The sequence below is a fragment of the Canis lupus genome, chromosome 4 (genome assembly GCF_003254725.2).
Source record: "Canis lupus dingo isolate Sandy chromosome 4, ASM325472v2, whole genome shotgun sequence".
NCBI classification, from domain to species: domain Eukaryota; kingdom Metazoa; phylum Chordata; class Mammalia; order Carnivora; family Canidae; genus Canis; species Canis lupus.
This window is the reverse complement of record NC_064246.1, coordinates 69809286-69837193: the sequence shown is the minus strand read 5'-3', so window position 1 is coordinate 69837193 and position 27908 is coordinate 69809286. Positions and strand designations below refer to the sequence as shown.

Sequence of the window (27908 nt, the reverse complement as noted above, 5' to 3'; positions counted from 1 at the left end):
TTTGTTGTTTTGTTTTTAAAGATTTTATTTTTTTTAATTTATTTTTTATTGGTGTTCAATTTACCAACATACAGAATAACCCCCAGTGCCCGTCACCCAATCACTCCCACCCCCCGCCCTCCTCCCCTTCTACCACCCCTAGTTCGTTTCCCAGAGTTAGCAGTCTTTACGTTCTGTCTCCCTTTCTGATATTTCCCACACATTTCTTCTCCCTTCCCTTATATTCCCTTTCACTATTATTTATATTCCCCAAATGAATGAGACCATATAATGTTTGTCCTTCTCTGACTGACTTACTTCACTCAGCATAATACCCTCTAGTTCCATCCACGTTGAAGCAAATGGTAGGTATTTGTCATTTCTAATAGCTGAGTAATTAAAGATTTTATTTATTTATTCATGAGAGACACAGAAAGAGAGAGAGACAGAGACACAGGTAGAGGGAGAAGTAGGCTCCATACAAGGAGCCTGATGTGGGACTCCATCCTGATCACGCCCTGACCTGAAGGCAGTGTTTAACTGCTGAGTCACCCAGGGATCCCTAGCCTTGCCGTTTTTATACGTATATTGTCTACAACTTCTTTTACATTAAAATATAAGAGTTTTAGTAGTTTCAGCAAAGAGTAAACGACACACAAATTTGGAAATATTTACTATCTGATACTTTATAGAAAAAAGCCAACTCTAAAAAAATTTACTCTAGTTCTCCTTTTATAGTCATCATTAGGCCAACTTCTGTTATTCCAAAACAATGGTTCAATAGAAACCCTTCAGAATTATATGAAATTAAGCAATAGAATCGGACTTATAAGTTGATCATGAGTTATATTGCTTTTTACTACCAGCAGTGAGTTATATGATATATGACCTCAGCTGAACTTTGCAAAATTCTTGGAACCCAGATCCTGGGAGCCAAATGTTTGTAAAAATACAAAATTCAGAGAAAATACGTTGCTCATTATGACGCTAAATAATTCAGAGAAATACCTTTGCAACTTCTTTCATAAACTCAGCTAGATATAATGATTATAGCCTACGGCAGCAATCTATTTTAAAAACAGCAGCCCCATAAAGTACATTTGCCTTGAATTCTGATTGATTTTCTAGGTAAATGTTTATATAACAAATGACCTGATTACTTGCAAATATCAACTTCATCTAGGACTCAAGTAGAAAAAATAATAATTGTGCTACAATTGCAGAATATAAATTTCATAGGTTTGTACCTGATTTGGGCTTAATTTTAACATCAAAAATCATCTTCCTGTCTTTCCAACCTATGCTTTTCTTTTTTGAATGGGCATTCTAATCTTAATATTCCTGTTCTTTATGTGTCTATTTATACGACCTCATGTCTGAACTTAGTATGTAGATTATAAGATAAAATAACAGCATAATCTTATTATCAAATTATATCAAATATAAATTATTATAGCTTATGTAGAGCATGTAAATGATATCTGATACTTTTACCAGCTCCTTGAGATAGAGCAGATAGCTTCAATTTGCATGTGGAAAAACTGAAGCAGAGAAAAGGTAAATGAGTTGTTTACAGTTAGATAATAATAAGTGGAATCAGTACAAAAAGCAGGTCCTTTTATTCTAAATCCAGGGCTCATGTCTTGGAAATGATAGTCTTCTCAGAGAATCAGATTACTTTTAATCTGTGAAATGATATGACATACAATCATTATGTTCATTACTATTATTGTCGTTTATAATGCAGCAATTGGTTTTCACACCGTGGACAGAGGCTACAATTTGAGGACTGAAAGGATTGCAATAACTATGTTACAAATATTTGTATAAACTTGTAAATGATGTAATTAGGCACCATATTTGATTATCATGGAACTTGTTTAGGGTTTCTTTGAAAGAATCAATTGGTTGGATGGGAACACTACAGGAATTTCATTTGCATACTATTTCATCATCTCTATAAGGAAGGTATACTGGATAAATTTACAAGATAGAACCAGTTGAAGCAAGATTTTTAGGGAGTAAAGGTGAGATGCAGAGACCAATGATATTTAGACTCTAAGCTCATTTCATAAATAGGCCGGTATATCCTTCTTTGTAGCCTTATATTGTATCTTTAAAATTTTTATGATGATCCTTAATCAGTAAAAAATACTTGAAAATGTACCTATTGAGCATGTTCTTATAATCAACATAAATATTTAATTAATTTGTAATTTGCATATTTTTATCCCAATACACTGTAAAATTTAAATAAAAATGAAATGGAAACTAAAAACAATATGAGGAAATGATTTAAAATTAATTTCTAATTTTAGCTATTTGTGGTCACACCTTCTCCTTTACCAAATTAAAAATACAAACAGAAACAAAACTGAATCCGCACAAGCTGGTGTACTGAATTTTTTTTTTTTTTTTTTTTTGGTGGCGGGAGAGGCTAGGAATGTGATTAAATGTATGCCCATATTTTTTCCCTTGATTTCTATGTAATTCCTTGTGACATTTACTACCACTGGCTATTATGGTGGCAGACCATCCCCGCAAATGTATGCAAACCGAAATAAAACAAATGCATTATTTGCTGATTACTAACTCAAGATGCTATTTTTAAATCTCAGTCACTAATTAAATACAAGGTTTGTTTGGTAATTTCATTAGTAAATTTATATAGTCCTCAAGGTCAACTGGTTAGTCATACAAAACAACTGGGTTTTGTACAATTTTAATAAATGAATTCAAAATCCACTGAAACACTTCATTTGAAAATATCTTAAATAAGTCAGAAAATTTTATATCCAGGTGATTTTTCCCCCAGTTTTTATGCATTGTGTACGTAATTGCTTTCTGCATCAAAATCATATAATAATGAAAACTTTTCCAAACATCTGTTTTCAAAATATTCTTTCCACAGCAGAGATTTCTTTAGAAAAGTGTTACTTCTTCAGTCATTTAAAAATTTTCTTCTTTATAATAAAGAAATCAAAGAATATCTTTTAATTCTTTTTCCTGGATACAACCTCAATGACATCAGCTCATGAGATCATTACTCTTTACCCTCTCCCTCCCATTGTGGCTAACAAAGACAGGAGAAGTCAGCTCTGCCACTTGGGGATTGATCATTTGGGCTTATATGTGCAAGATTATGTTCAATTCCCAGTTTCTGAGAAGGATATTTTATATACTTTTCCCATTTTTAAAATAAGGATTACGTGAATTAAAACCACACAGTATAATCCACTTAACTGACTTCCCTAATTGCTCTTGGACTTCCATTTTTCCATCAAGATAATTCTCCCCCTTATGTTACAGAAGTCTGAGCAAAGCTGACAGCAAGATGCTTTACATTAATATTAGCTGAGCTTGATTTTCTTCTTTTCTTTTTTTTTTCACATAACAATTAAATATACATTGTTGTTCCCAAACTTCCTTCTGTGGTTTCCATCTAGTGGATGACCATGTGTATCAGTACATGCACCCAGTCCGCTGTGGAGCAAATGTGGATGAGGTGAGACATTGCAATTGACTATCAAGCATTTCAAATGTGGAAGTCTCCCAAATTGGATTATTCAAGGGTTGGAACGCCACTCCAATTAAGGGATGAGTCTTGGGCTTATGAAACACCAGGTCCCAGGGCAACATGTTATGCCTCCCACACTGCTATCCTTTTGAGTCACCACAGGAGCTTTGGCAGCATTGGAGTTTGTCATACCTCAGAGCCCAGAGTGTTTTAATGACCTCTTTTACCCTAAGATCATCTCTGTGAGACAGCTAGAGAAAATGAACCCTGACTTTTCAAAAGTACTTACAGCAAGATAGTGTCCAAAAGGCGCTAAGCAATAGGACTGCTGACTTCCCTTAATGCTCTGACCATTAGACCAGGCTAATTAACACAGAAAGTCATCACAGCTTCCTGTCAATGTGAACTTTGGTTGAACCTGTTTCAAAGTAAACACACCGGGGGCTGACATGGACACATAAAATTTCTATAATTTAGACATTAAAACAAGCCAGATGTCCTCTTATTAAATACGTATTTCACATTCTGAGTGCAATTAGCATTAAAAGAGGTGAGCAGGGGTGGGGAGCATTCAAAACAGCAGCAGTGACAGTGTAGTTGGTGGTACAGCATTTAGTTCTTGGACTTGACTACAGCCTGTCTTTGATTCTGGAAATTGAAATTATTTTTTTAAGATTTATTTATTTATTTATTTATTTATTTATTTGAGAGAGAGAGAGAGAGAGAGAGAGAGCCTGTGAGCACACACAGAGGGAAAGGGAGAGGGAGAAGCAGACTCCCCGCTGAGTGGGATGGAGGCCTCAGTGATCCTGGGATCATGACCTGAGTGGAAGGCAGATGTTTAATTGACTGAGCCACCCAGGTGCCCCAACAAAAATTATTTTATACCAAATTATTAAATATATATGTCTCAGAGGCTTTGGGTGCAGCATAGTCATAAGATGGAAGGAGCCTGTGTTTCTGAGTCATCCAGTAGGAGATGACCCAGTAAACAACCCATTGGACTATAATGTATCCCATATGGATGTCTGGTGGATTGTGTTAAGCCACTGAGAGCTGTCTGATTAAGCAGCAAGACATTATGCTAGCTGGTCTGATATACCTTGTCCTGCTCCCCTTCTCCATGAACTGAAACCATGTCAGTATCATGTACAAGAGAAGAAATGGTCAATTCTACTTAAAGAGATGGAAAATACCCTATCCCTGAGTGGTAACTTGAAAAGTCATAAAGAGGAAAGCACCCCTATGTACATTAGGACAATTCCTCTAAAAATAGATTTGGCTTTCTTCTTCTTTTTTTTAGCTATAAAACAGCTTTGAATTTATAAAATTGATTTTTTTAATGTAGAGTAATATGAAGGACAATAAAACCCTTCTCTTCCCTTTCCAAAAATGCCCTCTTGTCTTTGGTTTGATAAAATATGCAAAAGCTCCTTTGGCTTGAGAAATTATCTTCAGAAGTGTGGTACTAAAGCATCTATTTTAACTACAATGGAACAAATATATATGGACTTTCCTTTTTCTCTAAAATGCTGAGTGTATTCATTTATATTAAGAGCATGCCACTTTGGGAAGTCATAGTAGGATACCTAATGTATATAAATCCCCCAGTGGGATTTCTCTTTATTAACATCCACACAAAAAGCCTACACTTTGTGAGATGTGTCCACCTCTCCCAAATCTCTGGAATTCTGTATATTTCAAATGGCACTGAAATGTCATAGCACTTGGGCCAGTTGTTTGTTGCTCCATTTCCTTGATTGTGTTCCTCACACCATTCTCTTTCCTCCTCTCTTCATTAATTTCTCAAAATGATAATGTAAAAGGGTTTTTAAATTTCAATTCAATTAGCCAACATATAAGTACATCATTAGTTTCAGAAGTTTTTAATAATTCATCAGTTGCTTATAACACCCAGTGCTCATCAGATCATGTACCCTCCTTAATTCCCATCACCCAGTTACCACATTCCCCCCAACTCTTCCCCTCCAGCAACCCTCAGTTTATTTCCCAGAGTTCAGAGTCTCTCATGCTTTGTCCCCTCTCTGATTTCTTCCCATTCAATGTCCTGCCTTTCCCTTATGGTCTCTGCACCATTTCTTATATTCCACATATGAGTGAAATCATATGATAATTGTCTTTCTCTAATTGACTTATTTCACTTAGCATAATACCCTCCAGTTCTATCTACTTTGATGTAAATAGTAGGTATTCATCAGAAAGATGAATGTGAAGGTTTTGAGTGTATCAGACTGTGAAAGCAAGGATATCTTGCTTTGTGGCTGTGTGGATGGAAACCTCACTTGAGATAAATGGAGAGGACAGTCACTTTGCATTCTTATGGAAGTCCAGATGACACAACAAAACTAAAGCCACAACAGCAGCAACAAAGCAGATGTCTGTCCGAACTCTGGTCTTCCAAAGAAATGAAAACTCTAGCATGTCTTTGAAGTTGCTGATTCTCTAACATGAACAGCCTCGTTGCTGTATTTTATGGCATCATCTATAACAGGAAGACATTCTTGAGCATGACGTTCTTGTGAGAAAATTGTTTTTTCCATTATGAGTAGATGAAGTCTAAACGTGGTAATATGGTTAAACTTTTGAAGTTCTATCAAGAAGTACTTGTTTATTATTTATTCGGTGAGCCAGTCTTCCAAAGTCCAAAGCCCTTGTCAACCTTATGGTCAAATAACTGTCTTTTCCAAATGCCTTATCTCTTCATATTAAAGAACAGAGAAAACTTTTCACAAATTTAAGTTAAGAGAATGTAGGAACATATTTTTTTTTTACTCTGTGACCAGGAATATATGTTTTCTAAAATGTGATGGCTGAGCCTACAAACATAACTTAAAAGATATTTGTGAAACCATTTTTTGTGAATAAATTTATGCTAGTTGAAGTCAGAAAGTAATTTTCTTTCTTAAAAGTTAGAGCTGAATCCAGCACACTGTCACCTGCTGTAATAGCAGAAACTTTAAAACAAGATAATTACTATGCATAATAAAATAAATAAAATAAAATAAAATAAAATAACCTCTCAGAAATTCTTATATTATATCCCTCAGTGTAATTTGGCTTAAAGCCTTTGCGATATGGGCAACTTTTCTCATGATCTTAAATGTGTTTGCTGGAAAATAGGCCATATTACACTCTACTAATGAAGACACAGGAAGCTGAGCTGTGATCTCAAGCTCATGAACGTGAAGACAGTTCCTGGCAGCTAATTTTTTGTGGTAGCCCTGGTTGGGCTCCCCAGTTACATGTGAACAGAAACAGAATTTTCCAAATGGAGTAATAGGCCATATTACACTCTACTAATGAAGACACAGGAAGCTGAGCTGTGATCTCAAGCTCATGAACATGAAGACAGTTCCTGGCAGCTAATTTTTTGTGGTAGCCCTGGTTGGGCTCCCCAGTTATATGTGAACAGAAACAGAATTTTCCAAATGAAGACAAGTGCACACTACTTGGATTGTTGGGTCCTATTATCTATTACGCATTTGTTTTTCATTATTTTACAGTCTCCATTTCAGACAGTCTGCCTTAACTCAATTTTCATTTGCAAGGATTACTACTACATTAAAAGCAGTAACTCTATTAAGTCAAATGTGCAATAACAAAGTTATCTGCTTTCACAGGGAAGGGGCTGTAGGAAATGATCCTATACCTCTAAAGAACAAACCATTTGATCTTTATTTTATCCAAGAATGAAAAAAAAATAGTGAGAACCAAAGGGGTATTACTAGCAAGCAAACCTACTTCCCACTTGAACAACCTAGATCCTAACGGACACAGAATTCTGGCTCCATTGGGTCTTTTCCTGAATCCTTCCAGTACAGGGAAGGGATTCAGGATTTGGCTAGAGAACTCTCAGTGGGGCCAGTGTTTGATCAAGTTCTAATAAGATTATTTTTATGCTTCCTCTCTATTTTTCAGTTCCAAATAGCTCCCAGTATTATAAATTAGAAGTGGGAAAATGGGCATTGGATTGTTTTTCTTCCCTATTGCAAACTCAACTCATTGAAAGGAGTCCTGGAAAGTCACAGTAGAAATGTATCTTTTCATTTGTCTCTGATGAAATGGAAATGAATTCTGAGATTTTGGAAAACTTGGTTTCTTCTAGAAAAGGAGCGGGGATTGCCACAAGAAAATGAGGCGTTGCTATGTAGTAACGGGGACAAAAAACTGGTACAGGGTTCCTTCTGGGATGAATTACTCAGTTGACCATTGTCTTCTTCACCCTTCATGCTCCTTCTACCCATCCAAAGAAATACACAATCAACTTTATGTCTTCTTTTTCTGGCTTAGTTCCAGTGATGCCAAAAAAGTTGCTCAATTTGGTAAACTCAGGGAAACATATTACCAAAACAATTTTGATATATAATTAGATATTCTGTTTATGGAGTAGTTTATGTTTCAGTTTTCAAGTCGGTTCAAAAGTGTGTTTCTTCACATGGATAGAGTATTACTGAGAAGTAAATTAATTTGATTCCAAGTGCTAGCTTTGTGACCTGAAAGCAACATGGAGGTCAGTAGGAGAAACAAATCTCTGATCCTATCACCTTCTCTTTTTCACAGTCAGCTCACCGTTTTGTTTTTTCCTCACCTCCATCCAAAGGTACAAAATACTTCCCTAATGCTTCCAGTGAACCCAAACATGCCTGCCTATAAGAGTGCTGAGGCCCTGTGTTAGTCTAATGCCCCTTATTCTTTGACAGTCTACATTTAATGTACATACCTAGAAAGAAATTGATGTACTTCAGGAATGTTTAAAGTTAAGAGACATATTAATCGTATAACCAAATGATGCTCTAATGGTGAAATGTGGGCACCTAGAAATCTAAGAAGAACCAATTTATAGAGGAATTGTCTCATTGAACCTTAAAATACCAAACATAGGTGGTTTTCTATACCTTCTACAAGGTCATCACAGGACAATACCCAAATGGATCCTTTACAGAGTTTATTTATCTCCTCTCATCCAGATCTGAGTGCTTAGTCATAAGTTATGTGTGTAAACTTGCAAGGCTTATTAAAGCCCTGCAGAAATCAGTGTAATTGGTGAATTAAAGACCCACTGCCTTCCAAATTGCATTTGGCAACAAAAGTCAATGATCTTGGTTTTTGGCCCCAAGAACAACAAGAACTACAAAAACTATTCTGAGCTTGGGTAGGTCATGTATTAGCCCTGCTGTCTGCACATTTATATGTCACATTTACAAGGGTTTTGTTTTCCTAGCATTCTCCTTTGACTTTCATAACCATTTTTTTGAGTTTTATTGAAAAATAATTAACATGCATCACTGTAGAAGTTTAAAACCTAATGGCATGATGATTTGATTTACATAAATTGTGAAATGATTATCGCAATAGGTTCAGCTAGCATCCCTCCGCTCATACAGCTATGATATAATGAAAAGAAAAATGTAGAAATAAGAATTTTCTCTCTGTGATGAGAACTCATAGGGTCTATTCTCTTAGCCTTCCTGTGTATCCTACAGCTATATTAACTCTAGTCATCATGCTGTACTTTACATCCCTGGTACTTGTCTTACAACTGAAGTCTAATTTTCATTACTCTAAGAAAAAATGTTCTTATGATATAACCTATATACTCCTGTTAGCAAGCTAAAGGCAAGCCAGTTCAGATCTCTCATAGGTATAAAGGAACAGAAAAAAACTCCCAGGCAGTCATAACTTGAAGTGAATCAGGGCTGTGCTTTTAAAGTTTGCAACAAGCAATCCAGTCCAATTTTACAATTGAATGTCACTTAGGATTGAAGTCATTTTAATTTTCATGATCCTGAGTAATGCATTTTCCCACCAATGTGCTATTACAGGAAAAAAAAAACAGTTACAGTTTAGCAATAGCTCTCTATTATTAGCACTCTGATGAGAGGTCATGTTGATATAAAATTGGCATTTTCAGGGACTCCTGATAAATGTAAGTTCTCAGACTCGCTGGAAATCTATAACAAGAGAGGAATATTTCTAATTTTCCATCTATCACAAGGGGAGAAGAATTGTAAGAATGAATAGTGGTATCAGTGGTACTAATAGTGGGCTTACTCAGTTTTATTTCTGTGTGTGTACATAGAAAGTTTATATTATTACATTAATGGAGATTAAGTTCAATTGCAAGTTATAGAAAACCCAAATAGCTTAAATAGAATGGAAATGTATTTTTTCATTCAAGTAAAATTCAGAGGCAGGTTCTAAGGTGTTCCGGTATCAAGGACTCAAGATTCTTATGGCAAATTGGGTCTGGCTGCCATTCCCAATGTCACCTTGAGGGCCAAGCTGTGTGTCTTAGCAGAAGATCCAACCATTACACCTGCATTACATCACTTGGAAAAGAAGACAAGAAAGACTGTACTTTACTTATAGGGTAACTTTCTACCACTTCTGCTTTTACATCAGTGGTCACAATATAGCCAAATGGACGTACCTAGTTGCAAGAGAAGATAGGAATGGAGTCATTGTGAGTATCTCTTCAGCGAAAACTTGGGGTTTAGTAGCAGGAGAGAATGGATATAGGAAGACAATTGGAAGTCTCAATTACATATTTAATGTGTGACTTTGGGCAAGTTACTTTTCCCAGTCTCAGTTTTCTCAGTTATATAAAGAGGCTGATAGTTCCTACCTTTTGGAGTCATAGGCAGGATTGTACGAGATAATATATGTAAACAGCTTTGCAAAGTATATGATATCTGACAAATTCACAACAAGTTTTGTTACTGCAAGATACAGCATTTTGGGGTCTTCTTAGCAATGGCTCTTTACATCTCAGAGAGTCAGTAAGGATAGTTAACTAAGAACTTCTCTGCCACATAAATAAAATAGGCTCCAGACTAGCCTAGCTTCCCACACCATACTTCTGACTACACCCCTAGATTTCCTGTGATCCCTTCATATCAATATGACCTCAGCAATAGGAAGAATATTTTTCACATTCTAAAACACGGCTATTTTTTCAAAGACACAGGAAGCAGTCTTAAGGAGGATGAGAAACATCGAAGCATTTAGTAGTAGATCATTGATAATAATGTTAGTCCCTTGCAAGTATTAATGTTAGATGTTACCATTATTATTGTTGTTATTATTATCATCATCATAAATTTAGTGGAGAGATTCTATGTCAGAATGTGCTTGGAAACATCTCATCTGAGAGCGTTGAAATCAGAGATCAAGGCTCTAAAACAATAGATGAATCTGTCAGGGTTAAGTCAGGAAACCAGAGCCACTCTGAGCACTTGGGAAATAAGAGATTTATTATAGACATAGATCTTACAGAAATGTGGGAGGAGTTGGCGAAGTGAAGGTCTGGAACAGAGAGTGAGAATGAGGCACAGAGTTGCTAAGGTCATCTGTCAAAAACACTGGCAAGAATGCAAAAGCCAGAGCTTGAGAGTGAATATAGAAGCTAAGCATACCCTGACTATGCAATAGGTGCAGAGGGGGATGCCACGGAGATGTCTACAAGAAGCACTCAGCCTCTGTGTGGCCATTGCCAAGTGTCTGTCTGTGGGCCTGGAACAGTGGTGTGCAGCCCAGCCCTGGGTTGGGAAGGCAACTGCTCAGAGAACAGGGAGGAGGAGGGACGACCCGGGATCTGGCAGGCATCTGGGCACTCAAACAGCACAATACTTACCCCAGCGTCCTTCAGTGAATTGCAGCCACTAATTAGCTTTCCTCTTCCAAGTCACATCTAGAACCACACAGGGAAGGAGACTCAGGAAAATATAAACGCTGTCTTACCCAAGCAGATGTACCTAAATCCAGCACAGGGATTAAATAAATAAAAACTTTGTTTTAAACTAGAAGGACACATTATGTGGCAAAATTTGTTCTCCTTCAGGTCAAGATTTATTTAGGAATTTTGACTTTTTAGATACTTTAGTATTTGTTAAAGATATTAGGAGAATTGTTCTCAACTTGGAAATAAATAAGCAAGATGACTGTGTAACATTTTAACATTATGCCAAAGTATTATCCAAAGAACCTTGACTCCCTAGGAAAATGGAACTTTCATTGTGGTGATCAAAATTGGTTAGTACCCAGGTATTTTATAGCTCTGAAATATAGAATTTAAGTTGTAGGAAACTGATAAGGGACAAGGACTTGGTTTTCTTCTGTCAGAGTTGATGATTTGCATAGTCACTGTTTTATTGTTCAATAGAACATAATCTAACCTGCATTGAATTCAGCGATCTGATCTCAGCACCATTCCTTGCTGCCCATAAAAAATTTCTATTTTTCATTCTACTGATTCCCTCATCAATGAGTTAAAAATTTTGTGTATGTTCACTATCTATGTGTATGACAGTTATGTTTTTAAGATTTTGAAAATTATGCTTCGACAATCACCACAAGACTATTATTATCTTTATGAACAAGAGGAGTTTCCAAAGGCTAATAACACATCAGGTAGGTAGGACTGAATGTGAATATGGGGAATCTGAGAATGTCAGCACTGAGAACCTCAGTAGAACAGAGTAATGGAGAAAGGACACAATGGCAAAGACATTTAGCAGGAATCTGGGAAACAAGAGTGTTTGGAGGAAGTCTAAGACTTACAGAGTGAAAGGGCAACAGAGAGTCACATAATTCAAAGTCAGTCTTGTTCCTATGTGGTGCTATAATTTTGGAAAGGTGGGACTCATAGGATATAATTAGAAAAGTCTTTTCTCCACTTCTCATGTAATCTTGCCTATCCCTGACCCTTGGATGAAGTGGGGGACAAATATCATCTCTTCAGTCAGTCCTCAGTTCAGCAATTAACCTATCCAGGTGAGCCTAGCACTTGTTTGGGTTGGACACCCCAGCTGGAAGAGGGGCCGTAGACTACTTCAACTCTGTTGTTCTGCCTTTATTCCCAAACTAGAATTACATTCCTCTTCCTCCTCTAAATTTCCCCACTGGACCCTTCAGAATTGAAGAACGAAAGGCAGGGAAAGTAATGCTGGTTTCCTACTGCTGCTGTAACAAAATACTACAAAGTTAGTTAAGACAACAAGTATTTCACACATTTGTTTTCTTGAAGTTCTAGAGGACAGAGTCTAAAATCAAGGTGTCATCAGGGCTCTGTTCCTTCTGGAGGCTTCAGGGGAAGGTGTTTCCTTGTCATTTCCAGCTTCGGTGGTCACCTCCATTCACTGGCTCACAGCTCCTCCTCCATCTTCAAAATGTGGCATCCCAACCTCTGCTTCCCTTGTTCCCATCTCCTTCTTCTGCCTTTGAGTCTCTTGCCTCCCTCGTATAAGGACCCTTGTGATTGTACTGGGTCCACTTGGATAATCTAGCATAATCTTTCTATGTCGAGATCCTTAACGTAATCCCATCAGCAAAGTCCTTTTTGCCACATAAGGTAACATTTCACAGGTTTGGGGGATCAGGATAGGAACATCTCTGGGGGAAAGGGGATATGATTCTGTCTGCCACAGAGGGGAAAATCTTATTTATATTTTGTAAGTTATCTAGCGCTGGTGTTCTCTGCATTTGGTATGTGTTTAAAACTGATTTTCTCTTTTGGAAAGTTTCCATGAATTCTTTGAAGACCATTAACCTTCAGTCTCATTCCTGGGAATCTGTTACTTGTAGGTTCATCCTTGTCCGGAGCAACTGCATCTCTGCATTTAGTAGGATCCTTAGTTTTTTTGTTTACGTGTTTGTTTCCTACCGAGATTCCATTCCTCCAGGAAGCCCTTTTGCGCAGACTTGAAATCAGCTCGAGCTGGCTGTCTTACCTGAACGGCTTATATCTGCATCATGGGATACATCCTTTGCCCTTAGAGCATGTTTTAGAAGTCGTAGAATAGGGTTTTGAAACAATGGGGTGACATAATAGGGAACAAAATGGTTTTGAGGGATTAGAATATAACTAAAGCCTTGTTGTATCATATGATAACAGTGTAATCTTGGGCAAGTTATTTCACCTTCATAAGGCTATTTATTAGCATTTTAAAATGATAAAATGATAACATTTATGAAAGCACCTGGCACATTTTTGGCTTGCAATTGTCCAAATATATATATATATATTTGCTATTATAATACAATTATATGGACCATTCTTTGCTATAGCTGGTTTAATTTAGAGCTCCTTCATTTCCTTCTTGACTGAGCATTTCCCTAATTAAAGGTAAGAATCTTCATCTGTCAGGTCTTTGGTGTGTTTCAAGTTATACATTCTTTTGGTTACCAGACTTTTTAGTGATGATTATCAAATATTTGGGAAGGATTCTGATAAAAGAGATAACATTTTCACTTCAAATAGTTATCTCAAACTTCAATAACAAACATTAAAATATTGAGCAATGACATACTATGTGAATAGCAATGACAGGATCAGCTGTAGAAATTAATTCTAATAAGATTTGAATTATAATTAGTTCCAAGAAGATAATCCAGGTATCAGAGAAGCACACATATTCTCAACAAGGACTAATGTGCAAGTCTGTGGAATGGAATGAGAACAAGGCAACCCAAGAAAGGTCACAATATATCTGAAGAAGAGCGTAACTACTAAAAAATTAAGGGACATTTAGTTTATATACTATTGTATAACTAAATAAAGCCTGATAAAATAAATTAGTAGAAATAGCTTCGCAATCTAATCTTCTGCATTTCCTGTTGGAAGTCTAAACTTCTATGTTCTGTACAGAACACTCTTACAAGATTAAGGCTTTCTGTTCTTAATTCACTGTTGTATTTCTTATATATTATATTTTTTTGTATTTTTTAAAGATTTTATATATTTATTTGGTAGAGAGTGTAGCAGGAGGAGAGGGGCAGAGAGAGACAGAGAAGTGGACTCCCCACTGAGCAAAAGCGTGAGCCCAGGGCTAGATCCCAGGACCCCAGGATCATGACCTGAGTCAATATCAGAAGCTTAACTGACTGAGCCACCCAGGTGTCCCTTCTTGTATATTTTATACTATACATGAAAATATCTTTGTAATAAAAAAAACACATTTCATTGGAGGATTTTAACAATGTATTCACTTTTTCTTCACAATGGACCCAAGCAAGGGTCACTACCAAAATCACATTTAATTCTTATTCCCTTATTATAATCTATCACCAGGTACATGACAAAAAAATATTTCCTATATTGCACGTTGCAATAGAACAATGAGCTTAGGAATCGTAATTCTCATTTGGCCCCCCTACTTATTTTCTCAGTATCTTCTGTTTCATAGTAGCCTCTATTAATTCAAAGTGAAAAACACTTAAAATTTTATTATTTCTGTCCAAGTTTTCATTAAATACATACTCAAGGGGAAACAACAGGCAAAGTTTGTTACCCTGACTTACTCAGGTAATGAACAGGAAAACGTTTTTAAATTTTCATCATTATGTGCTTGTTATTATTATTCAAATATCATGGTAATTATGGAACATATACAAGAGAAAGGACTAACATAATCCAAAATCTTTTAGCTTAATTTTTCAGCATGAGATTTTTAGCCACAAATTTACTAAATCCCAATTTATTCCTCACCTTAAAAGATCTGCCTTATATCACTGGAGCCCAAATCTTCAAACCCTATAAATATTCTCCCTTAAACTTTTCCATTCTAAGACACAGTTCAGACTCTATCCAGTTATTATTTTCTCTAGTTGTTATATCTGTAATTGAGTCTGATTAACTCAAGCCTATTTGATTATCAGTTTTTTTCTGGTGATAGTTTGGGGAGTTGAGAGTAGAAATAGGAAGTCATAATGTCATTAACAGTGGTTAGCTGTTGGCCAAAGTTCAAATGTTTAAAAAGTCTAGATTCTCTTTTTCCAGAAGAATCTATGAGCTATATACTACTACTACTTCTTACAATAGGTAAACATCTACTGAATTCCATGTATGTGGCTTTACATGTATTACCTTTTAAAATCTTTACAAAACCATCATCAGATTTGCAGTATGGTCATCTTTATTTTTCGGAAAGGAAACTGAGGCAGAAAGAAGTTAATTTTCCCAAAGTTATCCAGATAATAAACATTAGAACCACTTACAGAGTTCTGTCCAAGCATAAAGGCCCCAGATTACTAAATACAGCTTTGTGAGAAAAATGGGACTAAGGGGATCCAGCCAGACCCAGATTTCCCCGGCTCCCACATTATTCATTGCAGCCTTAGACAGTGGTCCACTTAAGACTGTTGGTACTGAACAGACAAGAAGACAAACATATATATACTGGCTTTGTCCTCACCCACCATAGCCATTCCCTTTCTGTTCTTACTGGCTACAGACTTGACCCTTGAAAACTGGTGGGACTTAACTTCAGGGAATATCTCCCCAGAAAACTTAAAATTTTATCATTTCTGTTCAGGTTTTCACAATATAGATGCTCAAAAGGAAACAATATACAAGTCTTGTTTCCCTGAATTATTTAGATAACAGATAGGAAAGCTAGATGTTTTGAAATTAAATTTATCAACACTGGTGTCTGTATGGTAAAGAGTTGTTAATCTGCCCATTGTTTCCTAAAAAGATTACATTTGCAGCAGGGGATCCCACTCAATCTATTCAGCAAGTGATTTTATTGGCAACAAAGTCTCCAAGGGACAAAACAGTTGATATACAGTCTTTCACAAAATTTTTGTTGCTATCAGTTTTCTATTTATAAACTCCCTGCTTATATAAATATTTTCTTGAGATTTTTGCCCAAAGATTTATTACTACAATTATTCATGTCTACTGAGGTCAGACAGAAAGAGAGAGATTAAAATGCTCACATTTTAGCCTTTAGTGGTTCCTCAAAAATTGAAAATAAAATTGCCTTATGATCCAACAATTTCACTTCTGGGTGTATACCCAAAAGAATTGAAGTCAAGATCTAGAAGAGATACTTATATACCTATATTCACAGAAACATTATTTGTAATAGCTAAAAAGTATAAGTAGCCAAACTACCCGTTGGTGGATGAATGAACAAACAAAATGCAGTATATATATTTATAAAGGAATATCACTGAGCCTAAAAAAAGAAAGAAAATTCTGGCACACATTGCAATATTGATTAACTTTGAGGACATTATGATAAGTGAAATAATCTTGCCACAAAAAGATACAGTAATTCTCCTTATAATACTTATAATACTTATATACTTATAATACTTATATAATATAATAATTATAATACTTATAATACTCTAGATACCTAGAGTAATCAAAATCACAGAGACAGAAGTAGGCTGGTAGTTGCCAGGAGCTGACAAGGAGTGAGGAATGAGGAGTTATTTAGTGGATATGAAATTTTAATTTTTTAAGATAAAAAATGCTCTGGAGATCAGTTGCACCACATGTAAATGTATTTAACACTACTGAACTATACACCTAACAGATTGGGGGTGCCTGGGTGGCACAGTCGGTTGAGCATCAGACTTGGTTTCAGCTCAGGTTGTGATCTCAGGGTTATAAGATCGAGCCCCCACCTCGAGCTCCATGCTGAGCACAGTCTGCTTGGGTTTCTTTCTCCCTCTGCCTCTTCCCCTCCTATCTCCCTCTATCTCTAAAATAAATAAATCTTTTAAATATATGGTTTAGGTTGTAAATTTCAGGTAATTAAAAATTTTTAAAAACCATTATCACTTTAAAAATTATAAAAAATAAAATAAAATTTAAAAAATCACAACCATAACATCAGGCTCATGGTGTTACAAAATTTAGCTATTATAATTTGAATGAAATATTCTTTTAAATAATTAATAAAGCAAGGTTGAAGAAAGGCAGAGGTTCTTGTTATTTTTCCAAGTGAATAAACTGGGGAAGGAGGTGGGATAGCTGAATTCACACAGAGTCAATTCTAAATACCAGATGGATGAAGTATGACATAGTGAAAAAAGGCTGGAGCTGCCATTTAAGAAGACATTTAGTCTTGATACTATCAGTAATTGACTGGGTGATCTGAAGCACTCCCCTTTGCCTCTCTGAAACTGAGTTTCTTTCATTTAAAATTTTGTTGTTGGGATGCCTTGGTGGCTCAGTGGTTGAGTGTCTGCCGAAGCTCAGGGTGTGATCCCGAGGTTCCAGATCAAGTCCCATATCGGGCTCCTTGTGGGGAGCCTGTTTTTTCCTCTGCCTGTGTCTCTGACTCTCTCTCTCTCTCTCTCTGTGTCTCTCATGAACAAATAAATAAAATCTTTAAAAAATAAAATAAGGGATCCCTGTGTGGCGCAGCAGTTTAGCGCCTGCCTTTGGCCCAGGGCGCGATCCTGGAGACCCAGGATCAAATCCCACGTCAGGCTCCCGGTGCATGGAGCCTGCTTCTCCCTCTGCCTGTGTCTCTGCCTCTCTCTCTCTCACTGTGTGCCTATCATAAATAAATAAAAATTTAAAAAAAAATTAAAAAAAATAAAATAAAATAAAATTTGGTTGTTAAAATGGCTCATATCTAGATTTCCTTGCCCACAAATATACACACTCAAAAACTGTGATTTAACTCAATTGCGTCCCCATTCCACACATACATGTGTTCTTTGTCAACAAATATATAGTCAAGAAACCAGCAAATTACTACTGCTACGGGCATACTGTTGACTATGTGCATCCTAGGTACATGGAATTTTATTTATCTATCTATCTATCTATCTATCTATCTATCTATCTATCTATTTTAAGATTTTGTTTATTTATTTGAGAGAGAGAGAGACAGAGACAGAGCATGAGCAGAAGGGAGGAAGCAGAGAGAGAGGGAGAAGCAGACCCCCCTGTTGAGCAGGGAGCCCGATGTGAACCTCAATCCCAGGACTCTGGGATCATGACCTGAGCCAAAGGCAGATGCTCAACTGACTGAGCCACCCAGGTGCCTTGGGAGTTTATTTCATATAGACTAGATGACTTTACAGTATTTCCTTATATAACAGTCCCAGATACATGAGAAGTGGTATGAGTATAATGGGGTACACAATATAAAATGCGGGATTAGATCAGTTCTACTGAGCTTGAATGTTGGATTGGGATAGCTGTCTAGATGATTTAGTAGGAAACATATGGAATAATCCTGCAAGGAATAAGCAACCCAAAGAAACTTTTAGAAAACACTTTTGAAAAAAAGTTGCAATATTAAAATAATAGTACATGGGTACAGTTTTTTATATATTAGTCTGTTAATCATTTTCATCCCTTGAGACCACAGTACTTATAGCAGTACTTGCAGTAATATCAGCCAAACCTATCATCTAAATGTCCATGAAAATCTAAGCATATTAAATGAGTTTCAAAAGTCTCACTGGCTATGTGCCTACATGCTGAAAGTAGATGTGATTCACATTTGTAAAACTTGAAGAAAAAGGGGATGATGGCATGACTGGCAGTAAATGGTAAAATATGCATACACTTTCATCTGATAATTTTGTATGAAAAACATACATAGAAACAATGTTCCTAATGCATAAGCTAAATGTTAAAGGATGTTTATTGCAGCACTGGTTAGAGTGGTAAAAAGTTGTAAATTGGCAGATTCTTTATCAGTTAAGGAATGGAGATAAACCCACACAATATAATGGCACGTAGTCCTTTAATAATGATGCATTAAAAATACATGTGCTATAATGTTAAATAAAAGCAAAGACTTTTTCCTATTTTATTATTAAAATAAATAACAAATACAACAAATATGAAACCAAATATTCACCATCTTCTATAAATAACTATGGTAAACCTCTAAGTTCAGACATCTAAGATGTACTCTTAAAATGTAAAGGAAAGCTTTTGTAATATGGAAAAAAAATCCTTCTATATTTCAAAAAAAATACTTCAGGACCATACTGTCATTATAGACTCAAAAATATGTTTTTAAATTTGAAGTTACCATTTACTTCTTCGTTCTGCATGATATTCACAGTCTGTGGGAAGCTGCACACTGTGATCTGAGAATTAATTTAATATACCTGTTTAATATTTTTCAAAGAGATTATTTTTGTTGTACAAGACAAAGCATTATGAAGCCAAGTTTTGCACTCCCCAATAAAAGAATAAAATTGTAAGAAAATAGGCTTTTCATTATAGTTATTGTGCTAACAATCTTGTTTATGCTGAATAAACAATTCTCAATGTAAATCTTAAAATGACAGTTAAGTGGGTGGTAATGACTGGTTGTCCTCACAGAGGCTTTCTTCACCTTAATGAGGAAGAGTTGCCTGCAGGGTTGGCTGCCTGCCCTCCAGTTTATGGGTAGAAGGAAGAACAGTGAATTAGGGAGGATAGGGCTTCCTGAATCTGTCTATATACCTCAGGCCTAAATTTCTATACACCAGTGACAAACACTCAAGCAGACTCTTTGCCTTATGGGCTATGAGGATGAGTTGAGGAAGGGGGTCAGGGGATGAAATGAGTGGAAAGGGAGAGTGGGCTCTCATAAACAGGAAAAGAAGTTATCACCAGTTGGGGAATCAGCTCAAGTTTGGGATTTAATCACACTCCTCTCCCCATATGAGATATTTGCCCATAAAATTTCAACTGATGTACATTAAAATATCACTGCTATGATTGGTAGAGTGGTTTTAGAGAATATGACTTGAATTAAAAGCCAGATAGACTTCCTAAATTTTTTTCATATTCCCTCAAATTGGAATAATTGCCCAAAAAGACCTATATCTCACAGCCCTTACAACAGGGGCAGATCACTTATAAAATAGGCTGAAAGAAGTGTGCTTGCTGTTGGCCAATTGTTCCAAAATAGAAAAGGGGTTACACTACACATGCAACTTGCCCAACCTCATAAGTCAAAGAAGGAGGTGAAAAGAGTGGCAGTAAGTGTAGATTTAATGGATATTTCCAAAAGGAAATATGAGGATTGGGGACAGAATTCCTTCAATAGGAGGAGTGATGTACCTCAGTGACATCATGGATAATTTTCTCACACTTTGCTCTCTGAAAGCAAATTAGTAAGTAGAAACAAGTAAGGGTGACTAATTATAAAAGGGAAAATTATTGATGACATTACTGAATATTATATATTATTCCAGCATCCCAGTTCAGTTTATTTTATTTTATTTTATTTTCAATTTTATTTGGAGGCAGACTTCATTTGCAAGCATCCAGGACTTCACAGATCAGTCCTTAAATAATTTTCCAAGTACAGTTTAATGTGCTATCATACCAGGTATAAAAATATACAGATGAGTAAAACATGCTCCCACCCTGAAGGACTTTGTAACTTGTTTTCCTTTTCTTGGTATTGTTACATGAACTTTACAAATCATTTAAAGGACAATTTAACAAACCCTATCACGGTATAGCTATTCCTAAATTTTGGGTTTCCTGGGGATCCTACTCTGAAGCAGAGTATAGAAGCAGAGTATAGAAGCACAAAGAAAAGTCAAGTTGGAGTAACTAACAGCCTGCTAACTGCATCCTCCAGGGTGCTCTGAAGTCAAAGTGGCCCATGGTGTGCTTGACAGGAATGGATCACCCTCACCTTTGTCAGTCATTGGACATGGACCCCCTCGGAAAGGACATGTCCATAAGTAAGCTGACTCTCTTCAGATGAAGCAGTGCCTGAAGTAGCTGATACCTGAAGACTGTCTGCTGACAACCTTCTTGAAACTGAGCAGCACATCCTTTCTTGAAGGCCATGTGAATGTTGTTATATATCCATGTCCATCCCAATGTTATATATCCATGTCCATCCCAATGTTGTATATCCATGTCAGCACTGCCTGGATTCATTTCTTATGTGTAGGAAGAAGTCCACTAGGCATCTGGTTGGATCTCTCTTCCTGAGACAAATGTAAGAGAAGATGACTGGCCAAACTATAGTTCCATTGTAGCTAACTTGGGCGTCACAAATTGCCGTAGTCTACCTCCTCCACCATCCTTCCTAGATTTCTCCTCACTTCAGTCAATACCTTTACTGGCCTTACTGGTTTCTCAGGTGTAGGTATCAAGATCACATCCCTGAGGGGGGTCTGAGACTGTGATCATCGCAGCTTCTCAGACTGTGATAGCTGCACTTGTCCATTTAACATCACAATAGGGCAGGGGAATAGCAAGGTGTTCCTTAGTCTGAGATCGAATATATTCCTCTCTGCTTCTATTGTGTCATAGTAGCCCTACTTTCTCCCAGGAGTCAGGGTTCAGTGCTGGTCAGTGCTAGGCTGACTTCTTACTGCTGGTTCCTGTCCAAGTGCTCAGAGAGCAGCCATAATTTATAAATGAACGGGGCTCTTTCTTAATTCTCTGAAAGAAGTATCCTCTCTTTAGAGACCATGAATTCTTAATGCTGTTGAACCTAGGGCTGTGGGTATGAGAAAAACAAATTCGTCAAGTGGATTATTGGAAATGAGGATAGGTAGCCCTGGTCCTGCTTGTACCATTTGGTTCTTAGACTCATATTCTTCCTCTTGGGGTCACAGAACTATATAAAGTTATTTGATTCAAAGTACATACTATACTTTAGAGTATGTAGACACCATTCTCAGAAAGAATATCAGAGCTGATGCTTCAGCTATACCTTCAGAAGGCTGTTCCGGCATCCATGAAGCCAGAAGCTTCTGAGTGGTTGCTATGTGACATGATTAGTAGATTCCATGGTGTAGGCCCACTCCCACTCCCAGATTTTTCATGGTAAAGTGTGCTACCTGGTCTGTTGTGATGGTACATGAGTTCCTTCTTTCTTTTCTTTTTTGAAAGATTTTATTTATTTATTTATTCATGAGAAACAGAGAGAGGGAGAGAAAGAGAGGCAGAGACATAGACAGAGGGAGAAGCAGGCTCCCTGTAAGGAGCCTAATGTGGGACTTAATCCCAGACCCAACTGCTGAGCCACCCAGGCATCCTGGTACATGAGTTTCTATATCAATAGATAAAACATTTTTTAAGCCCTTGGATAGTGATGCTGTTTGCAACTCTGTAGGCAGGAAAGAAATACGCATCTATTTCCATCAAAGCAGATAGCTAGCCTGTGCACTAGTGATTAATGATGCATCATGTGGCCAGTTGGTCTCTTTAAGAAATGATGCCATATTGTGTGTGTGTTTCCTTCCAATTTATTTTATTGTGATAAGAAACTTAAAATATATCCTCTTAACAAATGTTAAGTGTACAGTACCTTATGGTTGACTATAGGTAGAATGTTGTATAGCAAATTTCTCGAACTTACGCAGCTTACTTAACTGAAACTTTATGCCTGTTGATAAACAATTCCCCATTTCCCTCACTCCCAACACCTGGTAACCACCATACCAGTCTTTGGTTTAATGAATTGGACTACTTTAGATATCTCCTATATTTTGAATAATGCAATACTTGTCTTTCTGTGTCTGGCTTATTTCACTTAGTATAATGTCTTCAGGCTTCAACCCTGTTGTCTCATACTGCAGACTTTCCTTTTTTAAGGCTGAAGAATATCCTATTGGGTGCTGTGTGTATGTGCGTGTGTCATATTTTCTTTATCCATTCATCTGTTGATGAACATTTAGGTTGTTTCCACATCTTGGCTATTGTGATATGGGAGTGATAATATCTCTTTCAGATCCTGATCTCAATATCTCAATTCTTTGGATATATATCCAAAGTGGATAGTGAGATAACTGGATCATATGGTAGTTCTATCTTTAAAACCACCATACTGTTTTCCACAGTGGTTACAGGAATGGCACCATATTGGGATTCAGTGTTATTCTCTTTTGAGAACACTATTGGTTCTCTATTCTTTTTGGCAGTTTGAACATTCAGTGGGGGCAGTAGTTATATCAGCTTTGGTCTATTTTTGCCACTATGGCCACTTTCTTCATGTGTCTATTATACCAGTATTGTGGTGGCCAATGACAATGACTAACATTAGTGTGCCAAATCATCTTCTGTACTTGGTGGTTTGGTATCTTTATAGTAATAGTTGATTTCTTGTGCATGTTAACATATGACACAAACATATTCATATTTAGCCTCCTCTGATAGGCTAGACCTAGCCACATACCTCAATCCTAGTTATCTTTTTCCTGGATCTTCCAATCTTCCAAAACTTTGACTAGCTGACTAAATCACGATAATGCCCATGAGTCTTTTTCTTGGAAATGATAATTTTTAATTTGGTACCTAGGTCAGGAGTAGGTGGGATAGTTTTCTAGGCTTTCTCTTGGCTTTTCCTGCCATGTTACATCTTGCCTCACAGAACTAGGCCAGAAAGTGGGAGTTCTTTCAACTCTCAAGTATGTCTGTGGCAATTATCACCCAGTACTTAAAAGGGAATCCACATGGCACATTTCTATGTCCATCACACATAAGTAGTATAATGTTCTGGATTTAATGGATATTGTGTTGAGGAATTATATTTTAATTTGTAATTATAACTATATTTTAATTTGTTAAGGAATTATATTTTATCACACACTTACTATGGCCCTAATAAAGAGGATGAACTAAGTTTCTAGTAATCCATGTACTATTGATTTCTGATTTAACTTCTTTCTTCCTTTTCTTCGTTAATGGGATTGAAGTGGTCTTTGTCACTCTTTGTAAAACTATTTATGATCAACAATACTATATTTTTAATAAGTAGGCATAATTACATAGTTCCTTTGTTCTGAATCTTTCAATAGCTCTGTACAGCCTCCAGAAAAATCAAACAATTCACTAACCTAATCAAATGAGAAAGCTAATGAATTAATACGCTGGTAGTGAAAAGAAGTGAAACATTCACAAACATTTAAAAAATAAATTATGCATACCTTATAACCAATGTTGTATGATATGAAGGAAAAGAGAAGGTTAAGGATGATGTAAAGATTTCTGACTTGACCTAAATCAATGGTAACTGCATTCTCCATGGAAGAGAATAAAGCGTGTATAAAAGTTGTTTATGTGTAAGTGTTACTCTCTTCTATCAGACTCTGATCCATTTGATAATTATATTAATTCATCTTTGTACTCCCCACAGTATTTACTATAATATATTGCATATACTGTTAGTCTCAAATTAGTATTTGATTTATGAGTGGGTAAATGTGGGCTATCAAAATCTTATCTGCAGCACCACAAAATAGGCTGAGGTTATTGGAGAAACCAGAGTAAAAAAAAGCTGTTTTTTAAAAAAATTCTGACAGTAGGCAAGCCATATTGTATCACTAATACCAAGGCAAAAGTGAGCAAATATTTCTCCTCCTTTGTGACTCCACATTGACCCGACCAGGGTTTCTATTTTATTTAAAGACTATTCTTAATACTTAAATGAATAATAAGCAGGAAACCCCAGGACAGCGGTGGGGGGTGGGGTGAGGCTGTGTTTGAAAAGGAGATTTGTTCCTCAACCACATCAGCTGTGCTAGAAAAAAAGTACAAATCCTACAATCACAAGTTTGTGAGTTAAAATGCAACTTCTTCCCTCAGATTTCAGCTAAATGTAGCTACTTAGTTCACTCATGGACAGGGTCAGTCTTTTACATTTCATATTTTGGGGAAGAAGAAGAAATGATAAAGAGAAAGCGACAAAATTCTAGCTAGAAATGGTAGCAGGAACAAACGTGGTGGCTTTGAAAACTAAAGTGGAAAGCAAAACAAAACCTCTTTGCACTGTTTGAACCCCAAAGGGCATCCAAGGCCTAAGGATATATCACATTAACAACCTGTGAATAAGGCAATTGCCATCCTTGGAATATGTCTAACCAGACTCTAGGCAGCCTGACTCTGTTAATGGGAACTGACAAGATATTTGGCACTGAAAAGACATCATAGAAAAAGAACAAAACCCAGCCCTGGGCAATGGCATCACTGAGGAGCACTAATTCACTTAGCCTGGGACTACTAGATCTTTCTTTTGTTCACACCAGCATATGGGCAATATTATTGGAATAGCTGTTTTGCTCTTCTGTATCTGTTGCTAAGAGCAATAAAACTCCTCTGGTCACCTTATTTATACCTTCTGCTCACAAGACAAAGATAATGATTTTCAGTTTTGCTGTGGCACATCTCATAGCAACACAAGGTTATTATAAATAGATTAGTTTAACTCTCTTGTTCCCCCCAAATGTGAAGAACAGTTCATGGCCTGTGCAGGCAGAGCTACATGTGTGGATAAAGATTCCAAAAGCTAAATGCATTATAACAAAGGGAATTGAGGATCAATTGCCAATGAGAGAAAAAAATTACAAATGAGGAAGTATGAGTCCTAAGGGAGTCAATTATACCAAAACACTGCCATAAATGTGACAAATCAGTACAGAAGAAACAGGTTTAATTGGAAATAGATTATTATAGCACAATGTGGTTTGGTAACATTACTACAAAAAGTAGTAATAATAACTAACATTTTTTGTAATCATTTTATGGTATATATATATATATATATCTCCAAAGAACCAGTATGGAAATACTACATTTTGAATACTACATTTGAATTTATCTATTGAAAACAAACTGTTCATTGAGGAATATCTAGGAATATCTAGATTCTCAAAGCTAGTTAAGGGCTGAGTCGACCCTGGTACCCAAGTTTGTTTATATACATATATATATCATATAAAATATATATGTGCATATCCCACCATGCTTTCCACAAGCCAATCCCAGCCCTTAAAATAAAAATCAAGCCAAATAAACTAAAATATTAACAATAAAAATGAAATAGTCTCATCATTTTGTTATGCCTACACTGTTCATTCCTCTGTATGTTTTCATCAAGAATATGTGAAGAGTGCATATATCATAGTGTTTGCTAATACGAAGATTACCAAGCTCATTTCACCATTGGATCTATGAGTCTGAGTAATAATATCAAAGTCTCAGAACCTATAGAAAAGATCATGAGTGTGTAGTTGAGGCACAATGCTTCTCTGTAAAGATCTACCAGACTTGGGGAAGAGGCAACAATATGAAAATTCATCTCCACCACCACTTGCTTGACTGTGAATTGAGTAGAAAAAGAAACCCTGTTCCTATGAGGCAGGATCATCCAAAAGCACTAACTTTTTTTTTTTTTTTTTTTTTTTAACCAGACACAAGGTATCAAGCAGGAAGGCATGGAAAGAAAAATCAGCAGGACACTTAATTGCCACTCATCCTACTGCCTCATTTTTCTTCCCTTAGTTATTCCACGTTTTTCTCCTCCTGATTTCCCAAACCTCCTCCCTTGATTTTATTCGTTCTGCCATCTTTTCTTTTTGCCTGTGTCTCCCATTTCCCTCTTGTGTTTCCAGGAAGTTGAAGACAGAAGCAAGCTATCGGTACCATGGGTACATGTGTTCATAACACTCATTTTGGAGGATTTTTACATTATTTTTAATTAATGATATTTTTAAGTGAATTCGAATCCATGGTGGCCAGGTAGTCCACTTTAATCTGCACTATACTTTTTACCTCTGTTTTGCACATGATGTCTCATATTTAGGTTAGTTTTTATCTCAACTATTTTGAGTTTGACTAAAAATATGAGTATGAGATAAATTAGAAACTTGATCATTATCTAAATCCTATGAAAAATACATGCATTCCATATCAGTAGGAAAATGATAATCCAAAATTATATGTTCATATTAAAATAATTGTGTACATATATGTATATATGTGGAGAAAAAAAAGGATAATTAAATAAAAAACCTTGGTTGAATTTTTTAATGCTTTTTAAATAGAATATGACCTTTTTCTTGGTTAGAACATTCTGACCACCAAACTTCCAGATTCAGAGCATAACCTTTTGATTAATTGGACTTTTTAGCCAATACCACATGGCAAGGCTAGACTAAACCTGGAACTCAAACATTTTTCTCACTGACAATTATACTTACTTTGGATTGCCTATGTTTACCAATGAACCTAAAAATGTAATTAATTAAATTGCTTAGTTTGGGATAGGAGAATTTGTGGAAAAACAAAGTGTAAAAAAAAGTCATAATTACTCAAAGTTACTCAAGTGAATTTGTGGGAAAATAAAAAAGTTCAAAATCTCCAGAGAAATTTTCCAATACAATTTTAATTCACCTAACCTGGCAAAATCTACATCTATTGAATACAAATGTCTTTAAATCCATGTCTTGTTAGAGCTATATATCTTTAATATCACAAAGTTCAGAGTTGTTTTCTTTTCAGTTAGGGAGTTCTGATTTTCCCAACATGCTGTGTCAAAGTGTGTACATTCCTTTTAGAGCCTGATAAATAGAGAAGCAATCTGTCATCTCTGATATCATCTATAATAGCAGGAGTCTGGGCAAATATTTAAATAAATACCCATGAGCAACACTGAGATTATGAGCTATAGAAGGCTTTTATAATTATTCTTTGGAATTTTCCTAAGAGAGAAAGGTGCTTTCCCACCCTTATCTCATATAATTTTCAAAACACTCTGGAGTTCAGGGACGAAAATAAAGCAAAAATTCCCAGCGGTCATTCAGAGAGTTTATAGTAAAGCTAGCAATTGAATCTGGGCCCACCTGGATTTCCTTTTACCTAAATGCTGTGCGTGTCTGGGCCTTGGTA

The 27908-nt window shown here is 36.2% G+C and overlaps 2 long non-coding RNA genes across 3 annotated transcripts in view; one reads left to right on the top strand and one right to left on the bottom strand.

Annotated features, from left to right (window-relative positions):
- Positions 1-27908, top strand: part of LOC118354420 (uncharacterized) — a 64549-nt gene that overhangs the window by 36028 nt on the left and 613 nt on the right. The gene's annotated exons all lie outside the window — the stretch shown is intronic.
- On the bottom strand, positions 1521-21975 carry LOC112652799 (uncharacterized). The gene is made up of 3 exons (XR_003131728.3): positions 20920-21975; positions 11151-11207; positions 1521-1664 (listed from the first exon to the last, which is right to left on the bottom strand). It is a non-coding gene; the product is annotated as an uncharacterized LOC112652799 (long non-coding RNA).